Source organism: Phalacrocorax aristotelis, chromosome 5 (assembly GCF_949628215.1).
Source record: "Phalacrocorax aristotelis chromosome 5, bGulAri2.1, whole genome shotgun sequence".
NCBI lineage: Eukaryota > Metazoa > Chordata > Aves > Suliformes > Phalacrocoracidae > Phalacrocorax > Phalacrocorax aristotelis.
The window spans coordinates 59,544,010-59,555,336 of NC_134280.1; positions in this window are offsets into that span (position 1 = coordinate 59,544,010).

The following is an 11,327-nucleotide window of genomic DNA, read 5'->3' on the forward strand; positions in this document are numbered from 1 at the left end:
ATTCTCATTGAACAAGACCAACCTGGGCATCTGCCAAATTAGTTACTAACAACAAATACTCTGATGAGTGGTTACTTCTACAACCCTTAGAAAATAGACCGTTGACCAAGTCTGAGACTAAGACTGGACTTAGCTGCACCTAGACTCCTCTTGGAGAAGAGGTTTAGAAAGCAAGGGGGTCCTGTCTGAACTCTGTGACTCAACGGTAGGGTCTCTCCCTAGCCACTCCTCAGACTCCTACCATTAACGCAACAGTAGATCCACATATTTTTAAAATGGTTTTTTTTTTTTTAAAATGGCATAATCATCTATTGTGTAAACATCCAGAGAATTAAGACAAAAATGACCTCTTAATTATGCTTTCACTAAATATTTCCCAATATATTTATAAACTGTAGGTGGATAAGGTGTCTCTGTAACTTCTTTCCGTGGTAGAAATGTCCGTGTTATTAGCCACTCTAGCATGGAATTTATGCTGTAATTTATTTTCAGCTGAGAGAAGGCAGATAATATAAGGCAGGATTTTATTTTCAATATTTCAGTCTTACTGGTCAATTTGACAGTGGGACGAAAAACATCCCTTACTCTCTGATATCAGCTTCAAGGCTTTATGATTAAATAATGCTTTTAGTGCAGCTAGAGCCCTGTGCATTATATTCATGTTACATTTGTTTAACTCCTTGATGTGAAGTGTGATCAGGACCTGATTTTCCTGTAAATCAAAATCTTGTTATATTACTAGAGGGATGTTAAATACCATTCATCCTGGATGAATGTACTCTGTGGGATCTGTGTAGACTTCTATATTTAAGATACCCTTATAGCTGAACAGAGAGAAGATATGATTAAAAGTTGGAGTCACATTCTGTTGCTGAGGCGGGCAAAACTCTTGAAAACTGCTATCTCCTAATAACTGCCTTGCAGGTGCAGGAAGACCATGGCTGGGCATGCACAGCTGCATCTTACATTTATGTTGTGCTTTGCACTGTCATTCTGCGGTTCTTGGCTGTCATTCCGGTTGAAGCAGATGAGAGAGAGAACGATAAATTTCATATTAAACATAGTTCTCAGAGTGGAGGTGAGGAAAAACACTGTGCACTCTTCTGAGATGTTCACAAGGCATATGCCAGAGTAATGTAGGAATGGCATGCATGGATAAGAAAGCATATTTTTACTTTGTCCCTTTTTGCTTCAAAAAAATGTGTGCAATCTACTTTAGAAAAGTGAAAAGTCTTTGAACTTAAAGAGTACTTTTTTGGGAGAAAATGTTGTTATAAGGAGCAGTAAACTAAAATTCCCATAGGATTTCTTGATGTAAATGGTTTGAATTAAAACCTTGAAATATTCTCTCTTGGTCCAAAGGAGAATGATGACACTAATGTAGATGAAGTAGCACAGAAGTAATGATAATACTCACTGGCTAAGAGTAAGGCTTTATTTAACTCTTTTGCACATACTTGCCTTATGATACTTTTTCAGCTTGCTGTTTCACTTAACTACATGTGCTATTTGACATTCTTAGCAAAGTACTATAAGAATTCAGTGGGAAAACAATTTTCAGTCTTATAAAGTCAACACCATTTTTTTCTGAATTTTTGAGGGAACTTCTCTTCTGAAGAAGTAGTTTTCAGGGCAGATTTCTGCTTTGCAGTTGTCTGTCATTTTAGTAATCTGAAGTCATAGCCATTATTTATTCAAAAATATATTATTTATAGTCACAAATGCTCAAATTTTCTACCTCAATTAATTGTTGAAAACATGCATTACTTTATTAATTACTTCTAGGAAATATGCTGAACAATTTTTTAAGCAATATGTGACAAAAGCTTAAGATGAAAAATACTTATACATACTTACATTTTGAATCTTACTGTAATAGCTGCTGCCTTCTGTGTGTACTAGTAGAAGCATATGTAATCCTGAAAGTCATTATGCACGTATACAACTTTATATATTTAAGTAGTTCTGTTTGGTACAGTGGGACCATTACATTAGTCAGACTATTTGGCTTCTATAAAAGTCTTTGGATGACTTCGATCAGCCCTCAATGAAGTCTTTGTAGTGTGGTTCTCATTGAAATTAGTGGACATTTTACTTTCAGCATGGATTTTTTAAAAAAAGGGATTAAATTTCTTGGGATCCCAAGAGAATGTAATGGTCTGCATTTTAAAATCTTGCCCTGGAATCTGCTCTGCAGAAGAAATGATACTATAGCTGCTCAGACATAGCGTCCTGAATGGAAGTATACATGCATGGAATTACAGGGAGGAGGCTGCAAAAACCTAAATTGCATCTAGACTATTGGAGGAGGAGGAGGGGAAGGGCATGTAAGGTTCTGGATTCAGCAATACTGATTCCAAACATGAACATCCATTGAACCAACCTTAAGTCTCTTAAATGTTCTCAGCTTTTTAGCTGCCATATTAATAGCTTATGTTGCCTAGTGCTGCAGTACGGTGACTTATATTTCCCCTTCATTGTAGATGCATTCCACTTGACCTGATCAAATGATCTGAATTTGACTGCATCAAAAATTTCAACACACATGCTATAATCAAATCTGGTTGTAATTAAACTAGCTCAAATTTTTATATTCTCAATGAAACAACAATATTGCTCTCCATGTGTGATCTTTGTTATGCACGAATGTTCATACATTTCTAATTTGATTAAATAAATTCCAAAATCATTACAAAGACTAGGTTAACAACAAGCTTGAATTCTGCTACTGTACACTGTGGTACTGAAGAAAGGGTTGCATAGGATGGGAGAGAGGAAGGACAGAATAAATAAGATAGGAAAATTTCTTCTAACTGGATTGATAAGTAAGATGCCATTCTGATGAGAAAACTTCTGTTCTAATGACAGACTCAGGAAACAGAAATTTATAAGTGGGATGCTTACCATATGCGAGGAGAGCTTTAGTCAGAGTTTAGACAATTTTTTGCTCTAATAAAGGGTGATATTGGTAGAGACAGGAGATGGAACATAGCACAGACCTAGCACATTTGGTGTTATCTTAAGTATATAAAACATGGGGTTACATGGAACTCCCTTTGTAAAGAAACCACTTTACAAAATTAACATAATGAAGAGTAACTAGAAGTGATTATATTTTCTTAAGGATCTAAGGAGAAACTAGATTTTGGTCTGGCTGGTTTTCTTTTTTCACAACTGCCTGAATCAAAAGGAAATAGTAAATATTTACTGCACGGGGGCATTGCCTTGACAGCACATGTTGTATTTTCGATGTTCAAAGAGTGCTGTCGTATAATCTATGCTTCGGAGGTTAATGGGAGGATTTCAGTGTTCATGTCCCTTACAAGGGGACTGGAAGTGGAAAGTTAAGTAATTTACTAAATATTTTGGATAATTTAATATAGCCTTAATGCCAATCCCATCTCAGGCCTATGTTGGCAGAATCTGTCAGACCCCAACTTACGAAATTTATGCATAAGTGTAGTAAAAGATGGTAAGATTCCCTGTGTCATATGGTCTTAAATTAAATATGTCTAGAAAAGAAATTAAGATGTCATATAGACTATTCCTTTTCTCTAGGGCAAGATGAGCTATTCTTACAGAATTTGTGACAGGAATCTGTCTGGCCTGCTCCGTAAAAACCTTGCAGCTAGAGAGAAGTGCAACCTTGCTGGGCAGTATTGTCTTGTACTTCCCTATTCTTTCTATTACTAAGCTTTTTATATAGCCTGATTTTAAACACACCCCATCCCCCTTCTTGTGTTTGAAACACATTCTTTCCTGTCTGTCTAAGCAGGACATGGAGATTTGTTAATTCCTTTTCATATGAAGAGTCTTGTCTTCTCTCATTCTTTCCTGTCTAGACTATAGAAAGCCCAGTGCACTCAGTCTTTCCTTGTGGCACACATTGTCGCCTTCTGAGGATTCCAGTGCTCACATCCATTTGTACTTTTTCTGAGGTCTGGTTCTCCAAATGAACATTACCAAATCTCCATTACCATGAACAGCCAGCTGGACTTAGCTGGCTGTGTTTACTGTTCCAATAAAGATCAGCTCAAAACTACATGGGTATACTCAATAGCTGGGGCAATGATTAGTGAGGAAATGTGCCTGAAGTGGCCGTGTCCTTTATTGGATTCTTTTCCACATTTTTATGCTATTTTGTTTTGTCTATTGTTTTGAAATTTCAATTTTTAAAAACTGGAAATGTGACTTTTATTTTAGATACTCCAAATACTCAGTTTTAACAACACATTTTGCCTTTATTTCTGTATAAAAGTGCCTATTGATGTAATACTCTAAATATTATTAACTCCTTGTTCTTTGTATTAAAAAAAATCTCTTTTTAGTCCCTTTTAATCTCTCTTAATCTCATATCTTTCTTCCCAAATAGATGGAAGAATTTTTACTGTGTAATGTCTCCCAAGCCAGAGTATTTGATATTAAAGATCGATTTGATAGGTCCTCTCAATGCTTCAGAGCCAATATGCCTCCACTTAGCTTGCATATTGTTTCACAGAATCTCCTCATTGAAATGTATTTGCTTTTTCCCAGGTTTGCACTTAACAAACAAGTATATGAGATTACCTGGAGAAACAAAGTGCAAACGTGCTGAAGTATTTGACAAATAACCATATATCAAAGGAGGTAAACCCCCTCCTTCCCCCCAAATCTTTAAGATAGCTTGCAGGTTGACATCACTACAAAAATAAGCACTTCTATAAAGTTAGCACTTCTGTATAGTTCTGACAACATGCAGAAACAATGAAACTGAGAGTGAACATTGAGACGTCTGGTAACTTCAGCAGATTTTCATAAAATGCGAAACTATTTTCTGCAGTGTCATATTCAGGGTATACTCTATCTTGATGGCAGTGCTGTAACAAAGTAGAGACCTTCTTATTAATTTTTACGTGGGCAAAATTCATAATAGAATCTATAAACCACATTCAGCCAGAAAAAGAGCTAGCAGCACTGTGTCAGGAATTAATTCAGCCTGTTGTGTTTGTGGGTCTGTTGGCATTGCACTCTGGAGAATGTTCGAAGGACAGGTTTTCCCAAGAGCTAACTGCAGTGCAGCGCTTTACTCTTTTACAACAGAACAGTGAAAAAGAAATAAAACGCCCTTCACATTCAGAGCCCAGCAGGTCAGTATGTTTTGTATTGGCATTGTCTTTAACTGCTTAAAAATAAGCCAAGCAGTGTGTACTAATGCTTGCACCTTTGAATACTTTGCTACTTCCAAAGGAAGCTTTTACGAGTTCATGAAAAACAAACTTCAGGTGTAGGGGACAGTTGTTTTTCTGATGAATAGCATTTCAGAAATTGCAAGTTTTTGGAAGGCAGAAATTACATATTCTTCCCTCCTTGATTTTTAATCTTTGTTTCAGTCACCCTGGAATTAAAGGAAAATTGGAAATGTTAACAGGCTGGAAGAGGATGGAAGAGAACAGTATATATTTCACTCCTTGTCTGTGTTATTTTACTCCATTTTCCTTTGATTTTTCAGCAGATACTGATGGAGGTGTCAAATGTTTCTGGAATTTATCTGGATGACGGAACTAACAAAAAAGGTACCCAATAGATAATACTCAAGAAATTCCTCTTCCTCTTCACAGTAAAACAATCTTGTTTTTCTTGATTGGTAGCACATTGTATTCTAGTATCAAAGACAGGCTCTGTTCTGAATAGATATTTAATGTTACTCATTAATGTTAATCATCAAAGTGACTTTGTGATTTAAAGCAAAAAAAATGCAGCTAGAGCAGTAAGTAACTACTTTTTCATCAGATACTATAAATTATGTTATGCCTGATGTTGGATCTATATGGTTTGGGTTTTGGTTGGGTTTTTTTTTGTTTGGTTCCCCCCCCCCCCCCCCCCAGTAGCTAATCCCATAAAATAAGGTACTTCTGGACATAAGTGCTTATTTAGTTGTTTGTCCCTCTTAATTTCCAAGATTTGAGACTTGATTGATCAACAGAAAGAATTGGCTTAAAATTACAGTAAATGTTTTCCAACGGAGGCTTAATAAAATGCATTTTTTTTGTTAACCCACAGGTCTAGGTAATTGAAAGTAGCGTCCTTTTAGAAGCATGTATGTGTTCTGAGAGTAGAACAATAGCCCAGTTTTTACAAAAGTAATATATACTCTCTGGCCTACTTTAGAAATGGATTATATGAGTCAACTCCTGCTGAGATCTTTCAGATGAGGAAGGGAAACTGGTAATTTGATATTACAAGAAACACTGTAGAAATGGAGTCTATTGGATCTAATGGAGTGAAATTTATCTATTGGATTTAGTAGCACTGAGAGAAGCAGTCCGTTGCTCAATCTAAAATCTTCATGAGTGCCTAAATAAACCAGATGACCATACATTTTCTTTTCCATGTCTATGTTGACTTGGTTTTATAACCTTTCAAATTTCCATGGCCATTGTGGCAAGTATTATATTGAGTGTTTGTGACAAATGCTGTTGGCTTTCTAGTTACACGGTTTTTTACATGTGCTGTATCTGCTGAACACATAGGCTGGTTTGATCCAAAGTTTTAAGAACTTGTTTAAAGATATTTGTGATTCAGTTATTTTAATTTCTAAAAAGATTGAAGCTTTAATAGGAATACCTTTAGAACTGAAAGAAGGTAGTTCTTTTGGAAGCAGCCTGTGCCCTAGGGGGAAGTTGTAAAGAGTTGCACATGCCAATTGGCTCTGAAGACTAAAGAGAGGCTGCAAGAAGGGGAAGTCATTTTAACCCTTTAACTGGTATTTTTTTAGCTGGATATCTCACAACTCCATCCAGGTCAGGGACCTGCATGGTTATGTGCTACGCATATATAAGGAAGAGTTTTCAGTCTTCAGTAGATACAGTCTAAACAACTAGACAAAGCAGATAAATGAAACCAACAGATGGAAGGAAGTGTGGGAAAAGAACAAGTAACAGAAATAGCTACATGTTTTAGCATAAACAAATTGGATTTTCTGCTCTTGACATATCACTGTCTGTGACAACAACAGCACTGCATGTTCAATGTAGGTAATTAGTTAGCATCTCTTCAGCCACCAAACCAAAGTTCACGTGGCATCTTTTGCTGAATAGCATCCTTTAGTTTTACATTGTAAGATGTTGCTTTGTCCTCAGTGCCAACACAAGCTGCTGACTTTTGAATGTAAAAAGTAATAATTGTAGAGATTTTTAGCACTAGCTTTTGATTTACCTGAAAAATGTCAGCTTCTGTTCAGGAAGGGAGACTAACTGTCTGTTTCCAGCTGAATCTGCAGTTCTGCTTTCAATGTAGTAAGATATTGTCACAGGTTACTGGATTCATGCCAAAGTTAAAGGTTTCTTAAAAAAAAAGACCTGAACCACTGACAATACTTTGTTATTGAATGTATTGTTATTTAAGATGACCAGAGAGATGTAAATCATTGTCTGATAAATAGGAACACGTTAGAATGACAGATATTTCAGTGTTGAGCCAATGTATTGTAACAGTATGCAATAACCCAACTTAGGGAGTGATTGCATTGAAGAAATTCTGGAGGTATAGAATACTGTTCTAATGAACGAAAGACTGGATAGGCACACTGTTTTATAAGCATGCTGTGCTTAAATATAGAAGCTAGGTTTTACTTGTATGTAGTCTTAGATTATTTTTGAGTATTTAACTAGCCACAATAATGTCAGAGAAAGCTGGCATTAGACGTGCTGCAGAAGTGCCTTTTTTCCTCTCTGTTGACTAGAGAAGGAGATCTCCCTCCCTAAGCAGGACCATCCAGCTTAGGCTAGATGTCTAAATTCTAGGTGTCAGAAGACTGGTCAAATGAATTCCTCATTTAAACTTTATAGTTAAAATATAAGGATATCAGGAATTATCTTCAGCTGAACGCCTAAATTGAATTTAAGTGTAATGAAGCAAAAAATGTCAAATCCTCATATATTCTGTGATCGTTTTATCAATATACTCAATCTGAAGCAGAATCTAAGTAGTCCAATGAGCTTTGGTCTATTAGGCTTGCCTTTGAAATCATGAAGAATATAAACCTACCTAGGAAGTAGATATTCCTGTTTCAAGCTCTTGCTTTCAAGAGCAATTTGTGTTTGATTGGTTCATTTTTACAGCTTTTGCAACAGGCACATAGGATTCCAAGTACACCGGCCTGCTGTTATCCTGATTGTAAGTCTTGCCTATGAAGTCAATAGGATTGTATGCATTTTCTAGGCATAGTTCTTCATATATTTTTATGCCATGTCCTCTTGGAACTTCTGTTCAACCTATCACACTTGCACCCTCTTTATAAAGGTTCTTGTATTTCTTCCCATTTTAGTAAGTGTCTGTGTCTTGCATCCTGTATATAAAGGAAAATAATTGGCCTTCTTGGTCTGAACCCTTGCCTTAGTTTCCTTTCCAAGCTGTTATGAATAATTGTTCCTTCTCTGTCTTTCAACTAACATGCTGGTATTTTTAGTTGTTGATTGATTACTAACCTGTTTAATATCTCTTCATCTCACCCGCCTAGTGGATGAAGGGAAGGCAGTGGTTGTAGTTTTTCTGGATTTTAGTAAGGCTTTTGGTACTGTCCCTCACAGCATCCTTCTGGACAAGTTGTCCAACTGTGGGGTGAGCGGGTTGATGGTGCACTGGGTGAAGAACTGGCTGAACAGCAGGGCTCAGAGGGTTGTAGTGAATGGGGCTATGTCTGGCCGGTGACTAGTCTCCAGTGGGGTTCCTCAGGGTTCAGTTCGAGGGCCAGTCTTGTTCAATATATTTATCAGTTAGCGATCTGGATGGAGGAGATGAATGCACCATTAGCAAGTTTGCTGATGATACCAAACTGGGAGGTGCTGTTGACTCTCTTGAAGGACAAGTTGCCTTGCAGAGGGATCTAGATAGATTGGAGCATTGGGCAATGATTAATGGGGTGAAATTTAACAAGTCCAAATGCCGGATTCTGCAGCTGAGATGGAGTAATGCCAAGCACAAATATAAGTTGGTAGAGGAGTGGCTGGAGAGCAGCCCTGCAGAAAGGGATCTGGGGGTGCTGGTCACCAGCAGGCTCAGTATGAGTCAGCGGGTGCCCTGGTGGCCAAGAGGGCAAACCGTGTCCTGGGGTGCATCAAACACAGCATAACCAGCTGGTCAAAAGAGGTGATTATCCTGCTGTATTCAGTGCTGGTGCAGTCTCACCTTGCGTACTGTGTGCAGTTCTGGGCCCCACAGTTTAAGAAGCATGTTAAGGTTGTTGAATGCATCCAGAGGAGGGCAACAAAGCTGGTGGAAGGGCTGGGAGGAATGTCCTATGGGGAGTGGCTAAGGACTTGCTCTCTACAGCTTCCTGAGGAGGGGACGTGGAGAGAGAGGTGCTGATCTCTTCTCCCTGGTATCCAGTGATAGGATGCGTGGGAATGGCTCAAAGCTGTGCCAGGGGAGGTTTAGACTGGGCATGAGGAAGCATTTCCTTACCGAGGGGGTGGTCAAACAGTGGAACAGGCTTCCTAGAGAGGTGGTTGATGCCCCAAACCTGTCAGTGTTTAAGAGGCATTTGGACAATGGCCTTAATAACGTGCTTGAACTTTTGGTCAGCCCTGAATTGGTCAGGCATTTGGGCTAGATGATCGTGGTAGGTCCCTTCCAACTGAAATACTCTATTCTATTCTGTCATGCCAACAACTACACTCTTGATCTTAAGTCATACTTCCTTTCCCCTTTCCTGGAGCCTGCATAGCATTTTCTGACTCCTGAAGCAGGCAGTTCATCAGCAATATTGGCTCAATCTTGAATTTACCCCATTCTGAAAATGACAATGAAGGCATTACTTTTACCACAGTCATGTTAAAGACCATCAAGGGTAGAGAATGTCTCATTATTTTCATACTGGTATTAAATGAGCCAAATTTTTACTTTCTCACACACCAATTTTTATAAACAAGCAGTTGTGCTGTCTTAATAATGATTCTTTAATATCCTGCCATGATATAAGGACTATTTCTCAATATTATTAGGGGTTTTTTTCCTCCTGAAAAACTGTATATTCTGATGTGTTCCTTTCCTTCCTGAATCATCATGACTTTATAACATTTTTTTTCAGCACCGGACTAATATCTTTGTAGTCCAGACCAAGATTACCTCTGTCTTTACCGCATAGCCTATTTAATTCAGTTAGGATTTTAAAAGCTGCTGTAAGGACAGGATGCCTTTGTAGATTTACATTAATTGGGCCTGATTTCTGAAATGTAGGGCACCAGAATTAATTTTTTTTAACCTATTACTACTCATTATTGCTACATATTATTCCTACTTATTATTGCTTTTAATAATTCAGTGGAAACACTGTCAACAATGGATGCTTTTGGTTTTTTCTGGTCATTCTAGAATCTTTTTTGAATCTCTGCATTTTCTGTAGATAATTAATTGAAAAGCAGACATTTGTACTTGCCCTGCAGCAATTTCAGCATTGAGAACTCATTGAGCTTTCTAGGCATGTGTTTTCTGAAACTGAATTTTTCTCCCCATTCTCTACCTGTCTTCCTTTCAGTCAGTGTAATTTCCTTTATATATTAGTACCTTATATAATGCTTTACAGTATTTTTCCTTCTGTTACACTTAATTATTTCCAACAAGTAATGAAAATTCTGGATTTTGTGTGTTACTTTGTACTGTTGTTTTGTGTAGCTGGATGCCTGCAACAACAGATCATGGCTAATTCTATTCTGAGGCCAGCATGCCAGCCTGACTGCATGCTCACACTCCACTCTCTTGTCAGTCTTGAACCATACCCATTTCTTTTTTTTTTTTTTCCTTGAAATTCTTGCATTAGTCTCCTGTGGTTCTTCTGACTATATCACGGATTCTATTCCAACAATTTCATTATATTTCCCGTGTTACCATGTTTCTAATCTTCAGAGCTGTTCTTTACTGCTGCCTGGAATTCATACCTTTGTGTTGGCTTCCTCAGGAATTCACACTGTCTGTGGTTTCCATTGTTCTTGTGAGAAATGGCAGGAATCAAAGCTGCCTTTCTGTTCTCTTTAAAGGTTCTGGGCAGTGCATTTGTATCCTGAGTCAATAATTATTTATTGTGTGATTTTTATGGGTACCTGTGCATGCTTGTGCAATTTTTAATTGGGGATTATGACATTTTTCAGAAGTGTAACTTCAGATATAGTGAAACTAATCTTACCGTGTTTTACTTAAGTGCATCATGAAGGACCACATTCCCTAAATTTCACTTCCACAAACAAACCTTCCTTTATTCTTTTGCAATGTGGTCACTTGGAGTAATTTTTATGATGTATCCTGGGCATGTTCACTACATTCATTCAAGTTTTCTACAAAGCATTGTAACATAT